This window comes from Piliocolobus tephrosceles, chromosome 15, assembly GCF_002776525.5.
Source record: "Piliocolobus tephrosceles isolate RC106 chromosome 15, ASM277652v3, whole genome shotgun sequence".
In the NCBI taxonomy this organism is placed as follows: Eukaryota; Metazoa; Chordata; class Mammalia; order Primates; family Cercopithecidae; genus Piliocolobus; species Piliocolobus tephrosceles.
In genome coordinates this window covers 37,360,782-37,376,529 of record NC_045448.1, presented here as the reverse complement: position 1 = coordinate 37,376,529, position 15,748 = coordinate 37,360,782, and the positions used below count along the sequence as shown (strand labels likewise).

At 40.8% G+C, this 15,748-nt stretch overlaps 1 protein-coding gene and 1 non-coding gene across 5 annotated transcripts in view; both read left to right on the top strand.

Moving 5' to 3' along the window:
- The first annotated feature begins 4,138 nt into the window (after window positions 1-4,138).
- LOC111545451 lies at window positions 4,139-4,245 on the top strand. The gene has a single exon (XR_002732466.2). It is a non-coding gene; the product is annotated as a U6 spliceosomal RNA (small nuclear RNA).
- A 6,847-nt stretch (window positions 4,246-11,092) lies between these two features.
- The window catches only part of PRKD3 (protein kinase D3), a 78,355-nt gene continuing 73,699 nt past the window's right edge, over window positions 11,093-15,748 (top strand). The window contains exon 1 of one of the 4 annotated variants that reach the window (XM_023216334.2): window positions 11,093-11,264. The gene's annotated coding sequence lies outside the window, so the exon portion shown is untranslated. Of the gene's footprint in view, window positions 11,265-11,547; window positions 11,760-15,748 lie in introns of those variants that run through there. The other 3 variants (XM_023216331.2, XM_023216332.2, XM_023216333.3) reach the window with 3 other exon arrangements.

Below are 15,748 nucleotides of genomic sequence, written 5' to 3'. Positions count from 1 at the left end.
AAAAAAAAAAAAAAAAACAAAAAAAAAACAGGTTGGCTATGACACACATAGCAATAGTTAGAAAGTTGCAACATAATACCATAACTCAAATTCGGCCCTAAAACCACATATGCTCCTATAAATATCTAATTTTTGCTTAAATTTAGAATGAATTTATGTTTTGTTTTTATATGTGAAAACATTCGCAAAGTATTTTGAACGTTTTAGTAATACTTAGTACAGATTGTAGTCATAAAAAATCCTTTCGACACTACGGTTCATATATACGCTATTGTTCAGATTATAATAAATTAGATGAACTAATCCATCTTCAGTTTTAATGTTTGGGAAAGCATTCCAGCAGAGCTCATGATTAGCAGCACCTAATCAAATTTAGGAGTATACCTAAATTTCCCTAAAAAAGAAGCTTAAATTACTCAGCATAGAATGTCAGTAAGACCCTTCTGTTAACTGCCCAAACCTTGATCTTTTATGGTTCTCACTCAGTAAATCACATACCTATTATGCAGAACACTAAGGTTTGAATTTAGAGATCTGTGAGAAAGGAAAATAAATTAATTGCCTTTTATAATATCTTTGTTTAGTCCTCCAAAAAATTTCCTTCTAACAGTGTTAGATCTGTATTACAATCAGAAAGAAGCACAGTAGTAATTTTAGAAAGGGGGCCAAGAGGAAATTTCATAAGCAAAAAGGAGGGGCCATAAGAGAACTGTACATCTTCATTCCACTCTAAGGCAAAACGGTCTTTTTTAAATTCTATTCTTCAATTAGAGAAAATCACCATCAATCAGGGATACAAATTAATGTCTCAGACAGGAAATAAATGACATTCAAGACTACGCCATAGGCTGGGCACGGTGGCTCATGCCTGCAATCCCAGAACTTTGGGAGGCTGAGGCAGGCAGATCATTTGAGGTCAGGAGTTCAAGACCAGCGTGGCTAAAATGGTGAGACCCCCCATCTCTACCAAAAATACAAAAATTAGCTGGGTGTAATGGCGCATGCCTGTAATCCCAGCTACCCGGGAGCCTGAGGCAGGAGAATCGTTTGAACCTGGGAGACAGAGGCTGTAGTGAGCCAAGATAGTGCCACTGCATTCTAGCCTGGGCTACAGACTAAGACTCCGTCTCAAAAAGAAAAAAAAAAATAAGCCATAGATAAAGGAAAATAACAATTATTATTCAGAGTTTTTTTTTTTTTTTTTTTTTTTTTGAGACGGAGTTTCACTCTTGTTGCCCAGGCTGGAGTGCAATGGCACGACCACCACACCATCTCAGCTCACCACAACCTCTGCCTCCCGGGTTCAAGCAATTCTCCTGCCTCAGCCTCCTGAGTAGCTAGGATTACAGGTATGCACCACCATGCCCAGCTAATTTTGTATTTTTAGTAGAGATGGGGTTTCTCCATGTTGGTCAGGCTGGTCTCAAACTCCTGACCTCAGATGATTCGCTGTCTCGGCCTCCCACAGAGCTGGGATTGTAGGCATGAGCCACTGTGCCCGGCCTATTTGGGATTTTGAGAGACTGAAAATATGAGGGAAACCTGGTAAAGTGGATAGACCATAGCCTAATTATAAAACATCTCTGTGTGCTATAATTACATATTAATCTTCATTCAATTATGCAGATAGCTACAGAATATTATTATTTTATAGTACACACATGCATACATCCTTAGCATATCCTTTGCAGGTATAAAAAAATTATGATAATATAATCCTTAAAGGGCAAGCACCTGGTAGTATAATAAGTTCTTGAAAAATATTGTGTCTAAAAACACATACCTTATGATTATTCAACCTAGTGCCTGCCACAAATATGGAGAAATATTTGATTCATTACAGTATATAGTGTACAGCCTAAGCAGTAGGCTAACGACAAGCAGACAATGATCTTCCCTTGACCTGATACCTCCTTTAATTACTACTGTCTTTCCCTTCACTTCCATTTTTTAATGTAATCTACACCATTAGTTCCCAAATGCTAGTTCCATATTAATGCCTGTCCATGATTATGCTTGGTCAGTTTGTTGCAAAAGGAGAACATTTTAAAAAATGTTGTCAATAAGGCAATTATATTTAATCAAAGTCAGATCTTTAATCTTACATTCTTCCTCCATATTTGGGAATAATCACTTGTAGGTTCTTGGGTTTGTCTTTTATTGACTTGCTCTCTTGTTGTTTCATTGTGGTAAAATACAACATAAAATTTGCCATCTTAACATTAAATACATTCAGTTCATTAAACACATTTACATTTTTGTGCAACCATCACTACTATCCATCTCTAGAATTATTTTCATCTTGCAAAACTGAAACTGCACCCATTAAACAGTAACTCTACATTCCCTCTTCCCCCCAGCCTCTAGCAACCACCATTCTACTTTCTGTCTCTGTGAATTTGACTATTCTAAGTACATACCTCACATAAGTGAGGTAATAATAATGCTGCTATGGAGATTTGTGTATAAATATCTCTTCAAGATCCTGCTTTCAATTCTTTAAGATATATACCCAGAAGTAGAATTACTGAATCCTATGGTAACCCTACTTTGAATTTTTTGAGGAATCGCCATAGCAGCTGCACCATTTCACATTCCCACCAACAGTGCCCAAGAGTTTCAATCTCCCTACATCTTTGCTAACACCTGTTGTTTTCTGTCTTTTTTTCACAATAGCTATCCTTATGAATGTGAGGAGATACCTCACTATGGTTTTGATTTGCATTTCCCTAATGTTTAGTGATGTTGAAGTGTTGCTTTAAATTTAACAAATTTATTGGTTATTGATATCTGAAAATCTGAAAATCACCAGTGTACTCTCTATGTCCTCTTCTCATCTAAAAATTATCCCATCAATTCACTGCAGTCTGGCTTTGGCCGTCAATCTTCTCCTGACTGCTCTCACCAGAATTGACAAATTAACTTGTAATTGCCAAATAGAATGGACCTTCTTCAGTCCTTATATAATTAGTGAAAAGTGCAGAGTCTCTGGGGTCAAACCTAAAGTCCTGCTTCCTTCAGCAGAGTAGGATCTCAATAAATGTAATTCCTGCTCCTGGACTTCCCTAAGGGAAATCTCATCCCTTCCCATCATTTCATTCTCTACCCTATGCAATGATTCCCAAACCTCTAGTACTCAAACATGTCAGTAGAGCATTAATACTGTGCAAGGCACTCTGCAATGGATATATGGATAAATTAACTATGGTTTCGGCTCTCCAGGAGCATGTCGTTTAGTAAGATAAATAGTTGTACAATACAGTGTCACAGGTGCTATGAAGGAACATGCCGGGAGCACGAAGAAAGGAATAATGATTCCCATATGACCTGGAGTGGACAGGAAACATCTTATAGAGGAGAAACTTGAAGTAAATGAATATTGGTCTTACCAGGTAGCAGAGGGGAGAGTTATCACCATATGTATCAATTCTTAAAATTAACAGAAGAGAATATTTGAGGTAGGAAACCTTAGAGCATCCTTTTAGTGGACCAGGTGAGGGCTGGTTAAGGCCTGAACTAAGACAGTAGCAGTGGAAAAGAAGAAAAGGGATACCACACAAGAAACATGATGGTATGAAACTGATGGGACTTCATCACCAATTAGATCTGGAGAACAAGGGAAAAGAGTTTAGGCTGACTTAGTAGGTTCTGTCTTGGATAAATAGACGGTGGTACCATGCACTAAGATTGGAAATAAAGGAAGAGGAACAGGTTACAAGGAAAAGATGAGTTCAATTAGGGACACTCTGAATTTGTGGTCTTCCTGTGGGACATTCAGGTGCTTATAGAAAGAGATCAAAGATAGAGATGCAGATCTGTAAGACAGACATCCAAGCCCTATGTAGCAGATGCATTAGGTGCCCTGCCAGTATCCCTCTATACTCCCCATTCCCATGCATGCCCTTTCAGGGGCTTCCAACAGCAAGCATCTGGGAGTCTTTGCCTGAGGGCTCCCGCCAGAACCCACTGGGTGGGCCTGCCAACTCTGAGACTAATAGCGATAACAGGGAGCGTCTGCTAATAGATTTCTTTTTGGAGGTGATGAAGATGTTCTGAAATTAGACAGTGGAGATGTGGCATAACTTTGTGAATATACTAAAAACCCAGTCAATTCTACACTTTTAAAAGCTGAATTTTAGTGCTTACTTCCACAGCCCATATATTAAAATTGGAATGATATAGAGAAGACTAGCCTGGCCCCTGTGCAAGGATGACATGCAAATTCGTGAAGCGTTCCATATTAAAATTATTTTTAAAATAAATAAATAAAATGAAAGGTGAATTTTATAGTTTATTTTTATCTCCATTTGTAACAATTGTGTGAGAAAAAATACATACACTATGGCTCAGCCCAAGTGAACTATTTTGTCCACAAATATGCCCAATGTCTTCACATCTGTGTGCCTTTGCTTGCTCTATTGCTTCCACCTAGAATTTCCAATTTATTTTTTCTCCCACTCCTCTCCCCTATGTTTCCTAATCGTATTCTTTCTTCCAAGCCCAGCAAAAATCCTCCTTTTCCATGCATTCACTCTTCCCCAGGTCAGGGATATATCTTGTACTTCCCTGACATCTTCTAACCCTTTATTTTGTTTCTTGCTTTTTTTTTTTTAACTCTCTTATCCGTATTATAGATTTTCAAATAGCTTAGCTAATAAATTTCAGATTCTTGAGAACAGGAGATGTTTTACCTATAGATCCTATCACATGTCTTGTACATGGTAGCCTCTCAAAAATGTTTAGTGAATCAATACATCAAGAACTATAAAATTTCAAGGGGAGTCTAGGAAAAAAAACCAAGCAACCTAATTAAAATCAATTCGCCTTCAGCTAAATTAGCCATCATCATTTAAAGAACATTAAAGGAAACAGTTTAAAATCTAGGGGAATATGGTCAGAATTCTTTCTGAAAATACTTAAGGTTTTGAAATTTGAGGTGTCATGATAAAAGTACAAATTATAGTAAAATGTTCAGGTCATTATATTCTGACTAACTATATTAAAAATAAACAAATATAAATCTATTTAGTGATTTTACCCCCTCTATAGAATACTTCAAGCTTTTAGTACAGAAAATGTCACAGTGATAGCTTCTGGTCACTTGAGGACCTGTGCAGTAAGATCTTCCTTTGATGATGTAAAAAGGAACTCATTCTATGACCATAGAAGTTCCTGTTGCTTTTCTGTTCTTTATTATCTTTCTAAATATCCCTCCATAGAATCAAGCCTAGCAACTTTTCTTTCTCTGTGCTGCCAAATGACAGGAGGAGATACAGAGATGTGAAAAGCTCTAATTCTTTAGCATGAATAACAATATTAATAGTTGACCCTTATTGACCATTGTCTGCGTGCCAGGCTTTTTAAAAAGTGTTTTTCATGTATTATCTCATTTAATCCTTACAATAATTCATGGAGGAAGAATTACTGTCATCACGGTTAACTGATGATGAAGAGATTGAAGCACAGAGAGGCTAATTTGCCCCTGGTCACACAGCTTGTTAAATGGTGGAATCCTAGTGTATAACAAGGTAGATGACATTATATGCATAATACATTACATTTATTTATTTATTTCTCACAACACCACTGAGGTAATTATTCCCCCCTCATTTTACATGTAAGGGAATCGATTCTTAGTGAGATTAAGTAGCTCAAAACTACTAAATGGCAGAGCCCAGATTGTACTGTCTTTGAAATCGCATCCCAACCCTTTTCTTCTAACTGGTTCCTCTGGGCTGGTGTAATTTCTACACTCCAGGAAGGGAGTCCCAACTCCTCTGTTTTGGTCAGTCCTGGTAGGATTTTTTTTTTTTTTTCTTTTTGAGACAGGGTCTCCCTCTGTTGCCCAGCCTGGAGCGTAGTGGCACAATCCCAGCTTACTGCAACCTCCACCTCCCCAATTCAAGTGATTCTCCTGCCTCAGCCTCCTGAGTAGCTGGGATTACAAGCGTGGGCCACCATGCCCGGCTAATCTTTGTATTTCTAGTAGAGATGGGGTTTCACCATGTTGGCCAGGCTGGTCTTGAACTCCTAGGCTCAAGACCCCTGGGCTCAAGTGATTTGCCCACCTCCGTTTCCCAAAGTGCTGGGATTCCAGGCATGAGCTGCCACGCCTGGCTGGATAATTAACTTTAATACTCCCTTCCTATTCAGGGCTGTAGCATCTTTGTTCTCTTCCTCCGTTGGCTTTTTAAACATGTTATAACCAATTTACAGTATTTTAAGAGTTTGTTTGTTTTTGTCGTTGTTGTTGTTTGAGAGTCTCACTCTGTCGCCCAGGCTGGAGTGCAGTGGCATGATCTCGGCTCACTGCAACCTCTGCCTCCCGGATTCAAGCGATTCTCCTATCTCAGTATCCTGAGTAACTGGGACTACAGGAGCGTGCTACTACATCCAGCTAATATGTTTTTGTTTGTTTGTTTGTTTTGGTTTTTGTTTTTGTTTTTTTTGAGACGGTGTCTCGCTCTTGTTGCCCAGGCTGGAGTGCAATAGCGCAATCTCTGCTCACTGCAACCTCTGCCCCAGGGTTCAAGTGATTCTCCTGCCTCAGCCTTTCTGAGTCACTGGCATTACAGGCGCTCGCCACCATGCCCCGCTAATTTTTTGTATTTTTAGTAGAGACAGGATTTCGTCATGTTGGCCAGGCTGGTCTCGAAATCCTGACCTCAGGTGATCCGTCCGCCTTGGCCTCCCAAAGTGCTGGAATTACAGGCGTGAGCCACCGTGCCCAGCCCGCATCCAACTAATTTTTGTATAAAAGAGAACTCTAAAAGTAATACTCAGTTGAATAAGATCTAGAATAAAAGCAATAATCCATAACTCAAGGGAATTTAATGTTAATTCGATTTTAAAATCGATGAGCACATTTATGTATTACCTACTCTTTCCTGGAGAAACTTATTTTGCAGTCACAAAGATAGACATTATTGGAAGTGGTTAAAGTAATTGGTTTTTTACTGCAAATTATCTGAATATTCATTTTTGTTTTTGCAACAGGGTCTCGCTCTGTCACCTAGTGGCACAATCTTAGCTCATTGCAACCTCTGCCTCCCGGGTTCAAGCAATCCTCCTGATCCTCCCACCTCAGACTCCAGAGTAGCTGGGATTACAGGGGCATGCCACCACGTCCAGCCTTTTTTTTTTTTTTTTTTTTGTATTTTTAGTAGTACAGGGTTTGCCATGTTGGCTAGGCTGGTCTCAAACTCCTGACCTCAAGTGATCTGCCCACCTTGGCCTCCCAAAGTGCTGGAATTACAGGCGTGAGCCACCACACGTGGCCTGAATATACACTTTTAAGAACTGCATCTTGAAATCCTAGGTGAAACATATGCAGTAACCACTCCCTTTAGTTACCAGATTTTCCTAATCTTTTTAGTCAAGCCATCCTTATTACATTTCTCTTTGATTATATACTATGTTGTAAATATATACACAGATATATATTTACAGATACCATTCAAGAAACATGATGGTATCAAATTGATGGGACTTGATCACCAATTAGATTTGGAGAACAAGGGAAAGGAGTTTAGGCTGACCAAGTAGTTTGTGTCTTGAATGACTAAATAGATGGTGGCACTATGCACTAAGACTGGAATTACAGGAAATATATATGCAGATATATGAACATAATAATATAACCAAGTGTAAAATTATATAAAGCTAAATATAAGTGCAAATAAAGGAAAGGGAGGAGTTATATGGAATAGAGAGAGTTACATAAAAATGATTGAATATGCCTGGCCCAGAGCTGGTGTTCAATAAACAATAGATATTATTAACAACCTTTATACCCAAACAGAAGAATTTGGACATGGTAAGGTAGGTGATAGGGAACAACTGCAGAGTTTATCATGTGGTACTTTAGGACTACTAGCCTAACTACTATCATCAAGACATATTGAAAAAATTCACTGATTTAATCAACATTTATTGAGCACTGTGCTAAATGATGAATAAATAAAAATAACGGCCGAATGCAGTGGCTCATGCCTGTAATCCCAGCACTTTGGGAGACTGAGGCTGGTGGATCACTTGATGACAGGAGTTGGAGACCAGCCTGGACAACATAGTGAAACCCCATATCTACTAATAAAGAAATAAATAAAAGATCTGGTCTTCTTCAAGTTCAGAAAAGGGAAGCGCAGATAGGGATCCCAGGAGGATCTGATAAACACTCAATCCACAATAAAATTGCTGAGCCACATGAGAATTATCTCTCAAGGGCTATCAGAACACAGAACAATTATTGATAGCCTTCAAATCAGATAAGACAGTTCCAAGGATGTAACAGTTTGAGCTAGTCTAGGAGACCAACTAAAAGTCTGTTGTGGTAAGCCAGATGTGAGATATGGACTAGGATAATGGCAGTGGAAACTGAGAAAGGACATTTTGAGAACTATATCATCATGTACGTGTCTGCTGATAAAGAAATACAGCCTAAAGCATTTTCTCCCATAACTATTTTACTAACTCTATATTGATACCCAAATGCTTTTTCGAATTTTTCAGCTGTTTCAAGGTCATGGAAAAAGACAGAAACACAAAATAATTTTCCAGTGACCACATTCTATAAATAACGCTGAAGTTTTAAAATGATGACAATTTCCTCTAGCTGGAAATTGTCATCAATTTCCCTAATGAAAGAATTCACTGATTTAATCAACATTTATTGAGCACTGTGCTAAATGATGAATAAATAAAAATAAGGGTCAGGCACAGTGGCTCATGCCTGTAATCCCAGCACTTTGGGAGACTGTGGCGGGCAGATCATTTTTTCCCCCTGCATTTAGGTTTCTAAATCAGATGCCTCTGTTATCTCAAGTCACAAGAGTGTTGACTTTCTTTGCGTGCACGAGGTAACATATTTGAATGGCTATGTTGTGTGTCATTAAGTACAAGGAACCCAATAATGCAGGACAAGGTCTGCAACTGCAGCCATAGAAGAGCAATTTTGTAAGCTCATTTTCATAAAACATCACCAAGAAGAAAAATCCTTTCCATTTTGAGCATTCAGATTATATTTTCTCTCAAGGATTAAAACATTTCACATGGTAATACATTTACTTATTAAATCCAATCTTTATCTCTGTAATGCTCTCAGAACAGGAATGGAACACCTTGAGGAAACTAGTACATGTTAAGCAAAAAATTAGATACAAAGATAGTTCTTTGATCAAATGTGCTGAAAGAGTTACCCAAAGTGGAGGAGACCGTTTTATTTTTAAAAAGAGAAGTAGAACAGTGGAAATAAAATGAAATATATATATTATATATCTCTATTTTCACACATGCCCACAAATACTTAAATCTCTGTATAACAGCAGTTTGAATTGTCTAGAAAAGTTACTTCTAGGAAGAGTAACTTCTGTCTCTTTAAGTACTACAGCAGAAAATGGAAGTTAATAGTGAGATAAGACTGGCTGTAAACTGCTCCAATGAGGTCCTGGGAATCTTGCTGAGAGGCAAAATTTGGGGCTGGACTAAAACGTCTGTTGGGAAGTGAAAGGAAGAAAAGGGCAAAGTTAAGCAAGAGAGAGTTCTTTAAAAAGAAGGTAAACTTGAGTAAATCTACTTTCAATTTTAAAGTAAAAGAATAGCTGAATAGGACTCTAATAACAAAAGTATAATAAGACTGAATTAGATACTACTGGATGTAAGACATTTAGCAACTTCCAATTCCTGAGAACGTTTCAGAAATATTTTTTTAAAAAGCTTTTTAAATAATCAAGGTTTTACACAATCTTACCTGCCTTATGTTTAATAGAAATTATCTTAATATTTTCATTTCTTAACTTTAAATCCAAGGACATCCATTAAGAGTGATGATTTTGTATCGAAAGTAGGGGCTCACGTTTATTTTTCTTTCTGTTCTTGAAAACTGCCCTCTTGGCTGGGCGTGGTGGCTCACGCCTGTTATCCCAACGCTTTGGAGAGCCGACGCGGGCGGATCTCTTGAGGTCAGGAGACCAGCCTGGGTAACACAGCAAGAGACCCCGTCTCTACAATAACTTAAAAGTTAGTGGGGCGTGGTGGCGCACGCCTGTAGTCCCAGCTGCTTGGGAGGCTGAGGCAGGAGAATCACTTGAGCCCAGCAGTTCCAGGCTGCAGTGAGCTATGATAGTGTCACTGCACTTCAGCCTGAATGACAGAGTAAAACCTTTTCTAGAAAGAAAGAAGAACGAGAGAAAGGGAAAAAGAAAAAGAGAGAAGAAAGAAAACTGCCCTCTTGATTGTAGTCCCTCTGATTGTTGCAATATATTTAAGTACTTTTGGGATAAAATGTTGACATAAGGAGAATCATGTGGCTTCTGTGACCATGGCTGTCAGCTTCTCAGGCCTTTCTCTCACATAAGACATCGAAAATTTATGCACAGCGTATTTTCCCTCTATGCTGCTGACTCCCACCCCCGCCCCACTCACCTGACACGGTCACACTTTGTTTTGGAGCAAAACAAATGTTAACATTGTGTTTCCAGACACGTGGAAGCCTAGGTTTGGTGATTCTGGACTGCACTCCACTTTGGTGGTAGGGTGACATTCACGTTTAAAGGCCAACGGGGAGGAAACACCAAGCATCGGGAAAACCCCTGCAGTCACCGGAACGTCGTGCTCGGGACGTGCAGGTTTGGGCGCCAAGCTGCGGTGTCGGCTGCCACCCCGGGGGCAGGCAGCAGGGAGGAGCATGCGGGAGGGCTGTGACATCTCAGGGTGGAAGCCGCTCTCTGGACGCCTTACAAGTCCCCCGTTCCAACTGTCACCTCTGGCCCATTGTCGCCACCGCCTCCCTCAGAGTGCACGGCAGTAGAGGAAAAGACAGTAGCGTCGGCAACAGCGGGACCAAGTACCGCGTGTAACTGACAGAAAGACGCGCTCGCATCTCCCGCGGCGCCCCTGCCCCGTGCCCCCGCGCTCACAGAGACGCCCGGAACTCGAAGGTGCGGAGTCAGCCCGACTGTACCCGGCGCTCCCGCCGCCCCTTTGCGGGGCAGAGACAGCCGCGACCTCCCGCCGCGGCCACCACCCGGCGGGCGCGGGCCGAGGAACTACAGCTCCCGGCAGGCCCTGCGCCGGCCGCGCGCCCCCGTCCCCCGCGCGCCCCGGCCCCCCGCCCTCCGGCCTCAGGACGGGACGGGGAGGGAGGGAGGAAGGGGCGCCGGCGGCGGGCGGGATCCTGCGGGGCGCGTGAAGCCTCGCTGGCGCCTCGTCCGGGACTCAAACGCTGGCAGGCGCAGAGTTTCTCACGACGGACCGAGCCTGCTACCGTAAGTAGTCGCCTCGGGGAGCGCTGAACAGACACCGAAAAAGTTCGCGCCGCCGCCGCCGCCGCTTTGTTCTCCCGGCCCGTCGGGCTGAGGCAGCGGCGGCCCCTCCCCCCCCCCCCCGCCCCCCCCCCCCCCCCCCCACCCCCCCCAACCGCACGCGGCGGCGGCGGCAGGGCTCGGACCCCGCGCCCGGCTGGGCGGCGTCAGCCGCGCTGGGCGGGAAGTTGGGGGAGCGCGCGGCGGGAGGTGGGCGGCTGAGGGGGAGCGGGGGCGCCGCCGCAGCCGCTAGCGGGGGCCAAGTTCCGGCGTCCGCGAGGAGGCCAACTTAGGTTTGCACTCCGCTGGCGACCACTGCGCCCGGCCCCGCGGAGGAGATCCGTTCCCGGGTTTCCCAAACTAGTTCCCGAAGCCAGACCCGCGGAACTCGGAGTGCCGAATTTTGGAAGAGCTTTTTCGTTTCATTTCCTCACTTTGCGTTGTGGTCGTCTCAAAGGGGTGAGTGAATGGTGCTTGGAGAATGTAAGCCCCCCGCCCCAGTATCCCTACTGCGTTTGGATTTGCGAGTTGCAGCGTTGTTCCGAGTTGCTCCCTCCTGGGAGGTTTTCCTTAAGATGAAACACTGAGGAGTGCGACTGTTTCTTTGAGCAATGAGAATAACCACATATACTACTGTGTTGCCGGTTGGGTATTTTATTTCAGGTGAACGCAGTCAGAGGCATAGGCCTTGCCGTCTGCATGCACACATATAATTCAAGCGACAAGTGTGTGCGCGACCTGCAGAGTTTTCCACACACACAGATTGATGGCTTGGACGTAACTGTGTGTTCAACCACACCCATCCCCACAGGAAATAAGACTATCGGTGTCATCTTTGATTAGGAAGGATAAGTTACACCCTGAACTACTACTTGGTGCGACACAGCTTTTATGAGACGTAGCCACATATGGAACAAGAACTTTTAAATACCTTAATTTGTACCCTAGAAAATGTTATGTTATTCCTCTGACACTTTCTTTTTACCCTTCTACTTAATGTCGCGGTTCTTACATTTTTAGCGATTTTGATTTTCCTTAGCTTTGCTCCAGAAGGCGTCCATAACGTTCCCCCGACTGAGATCTAGGCCAGTATTTCCTCTATCAACGAACCCTTTGCCTCCTTCCCTGTTAGATTCCGAATTGAGATCAAGCATGGACATTCAGCCAAGAAGTTAGAAGATTTTCTAAAAGTAGGATTTGAAACGTGTCACGCAGAAACCGTGGAAAGTTTTGCTTCAGTAGGTAGTAATACAGTTGTGGTGGGCCTGAGCACATGAGCTTGGAGGCCAGGTTCCATCCTCGGTTCTATAATTTAGTATATGGCATTTCACATTTCAGGGTGACTCAGGTTCTGTAATTTAGCATATAGCATTTCACATTTTAAGAATGCTGACGCGTATCTTAAAACTAATTTTTTAAGCATCCTAGATAATGTTGAGTCTTTTAGAGAAAATTTTAAGTTTCATTTTTTTAAAAGTATGTGGCCTTTCATCAGATAGCCACTTTAAACTAGAAATTTCTTTCTGTTAGTGGATTTAAACACTGCCCCACACATAGAACTTAATAAGTAAAACTTTTTGATATTACATTTTTAAAATTACGAATTGAAAACACCACATACAGAAAAATATGAATAGGTGGTCATTTAAATGCCGTTTTCTTAAGGGACATTTTGTTCTCATTTTTTAAAAGACTCTAAAGTTGAAAATACTATAGTGGAGTTAATTGTTCATTTTTAAAAGAAACAACTTGTACAGAGCTTGATATATAGGGAAATTATTTGCTAGTACAAGTTTTAATTTGATATAATGCTGCTTATAATTCACAATCTTCTGTGATGATTGTACTTTGAGTCTCGCTGATTATGTAATTCAAATCGAACTTGCTATATGTGTATATATATGTATCTCTTTGAGTAGCCCTCTCAGGAAAAACTTGAGATATTGTGCTTATGAGATATTTTCATTTTAATGTAGGAAAAAAGTTTTTTCCACTTCTGTGGTTAGTTTATTGTGGCAGTATGTGAGAAATTGCTCATTGGCTGTTAGCCAGTCAGATTTCTTCGCTACTACTGGTGCAGAGATGAACATCTATCAAGCTCAACACAGATTCATATTGCATTGCCAGACTGGCAGTCCATAATCTTATTACTGGATAAACTTTTCAGTTCCTGAGCAGAGCAGATATGGTGTGCTCTCTCAGTACTCTCTGACAGTGGAAGGACTGAGATTCAACTGTCACTGTGTCCAGATGAGCAGAGTTTTAGAGGAAACAATTTAGCAAATGGTGAGTTCTTGGGAGGAAAAGTATGTTAATCTAAAGTAATTGGTATTTTTGAAAATATATAAATCACTGTCGGGATTGCTACAAAATATGATTTTTTAAAAAACCAACGACATAGATCCTTGAGTTTTTAAATACAATATGAAGTATAAAAGCAAGAACAATTATTAAGCAAAGTCAAACCTGTGTCAAAACATGGACATGGACTTTAGGATGCTGGTCAGAATTATATTGAAAAAGGCCACATACTTTTACATGGTAGAAGAATACTTGTATTAATACATGTCAAGAGGTGTGGACATAACCTTCCACGTCATTAGCATTTCTAGTACACAAAACTAAGTTGAACCTGGAAAACTCTTTACTGGAAGGAAGTCATGTTATAATAAATATTGTTATTCCAAATAGGAAGAGCGTTTTGTTTCTTTACTTTAGCATTTACTGAGTATTGTACAAAAAGAATGCTGGCTACACTAAATAATGAGCCTCTTTTTGAAGAATTTAGTAACTAGATGCGTTTTGCCTTCCTGGAATCCTTTTGTCTGTCTCTTTGCTTCGTTGACTTGCTTATCCAGAGATCTCAGCTTAAATATTTCCTTAAAGGTACCTTTCCTGAGATCCCAGCTGGAATTGGGTCCCCTTAGTATACTCTGCCATATCACTTCTTGCAGTTTATAATTACCCAGCTGTTTGTATGAATGTTTTGTCTGTGTCTCACATCACACTTTGAATTTCGGAGAGAGCAGTGGCCATGTCTGTTTTGGTCGCTGCTATGTAACTCCAGTATCTCTCCTGACAGTCTGGTACATAATAAGTACTCAATTAAGTATTTGTTAAATGGAAATACTGCTGTTAGAGCTTTTCCTAATTAGAGTGTTAAAAATGAGATAATGTGTGCGTGGGGGAAAGGGAAGGAGAGGGAGAGGAAGTAGATAAACTTGTGATATTACCATGAGATAATCCTCAAGTAAGTCCTCTCACCTCCAGGGCCTTTGTTTCACCTTGTCTGTAATAATACGACAGACTGGGTTCAAGATGCCATTAATATCCTATCTTTTGATTCCATTAACAATGATAACGGATTATGTAAGCTCGTTTGAATGGGATATGTGACAGCTAGCTCCCCAAAAGAATATTTGACATGTTCCAAATAAACCTATTAGAAATGCTTGCCAACTAGACGGTATTATTTAGAGCCTCGTACCCCTGTTAGAAACAAGCATATATAATTGGTATTGGTATATAGTTTGTAAATTAATAAGATGTACTATTCTTTCAGTTTTCTAATTGAAGCATAAAGACAAAATTAAGCAACATATCACGGGTTCATGTAAGTTACAGTTATTAGAGTTAATAGTCTTAATATTTTGCACCCCACATCTTATTGCATCTTCCAGAATAAATCTGGGGTTCATAAACCAAACCAGGAGAGGGAAAACAGATGCAATGGGTGGGCAGAAATCTGACAACTCCTAGGTTTCTTCTATTTGTGTTAATGCTGAGACTTTTAAAAATCATTTTTATATGTAGTGTTTATTATGAATAGTTGTAATTAGTTCTGATAAATTAGTTGTATTAAACACTGTTATTTGGCTAATATTACTAGGTATAATGGTGAGTGGCTCATGCCTGTAATCCCAACACTTTGGGAGGCCGAGATGGGCAGATCACTTGAGGTCAGGAGTTCGAGACCAGCCTGGCCAAGATGAAACCCCGTCTTTACTAAAAATCCAAAAATGAGCCAGGTATGGTAGTGTGCACCTGTAATCCCAGCTTCTGGGGTGGCTGAGGCACAAGAATCGCTTGAACCCGGGAGGCAGAGACTGCAGTCAGTGTCAAGATCGTACTCCAGCCTAGGCAACAGAGCAAGTCTTTGTCTCCAAAAAAAAAAAAAAAAAAGTCATTAACTTGCATATAGTTTTATTCATAGAGATTTTACTACTTTATTGTGATAGTTCAGCTTATAAAAACTCCTTAAGTCAGATATGTTATGGAGCTCATTACCTTGTGAGACAACCTGTTCCATTGTTAGGTTGTGGGATATGGAATAAAGTAGTAGAAAGAACTTGGCCTTTGGAGTCAGAGAAACTAGTCTGAATCTCATTTCTGTCGCTTACTAGCTATATAGTTACAGGCAAGCAACAACTCTAAAATTCTCGTTTCTT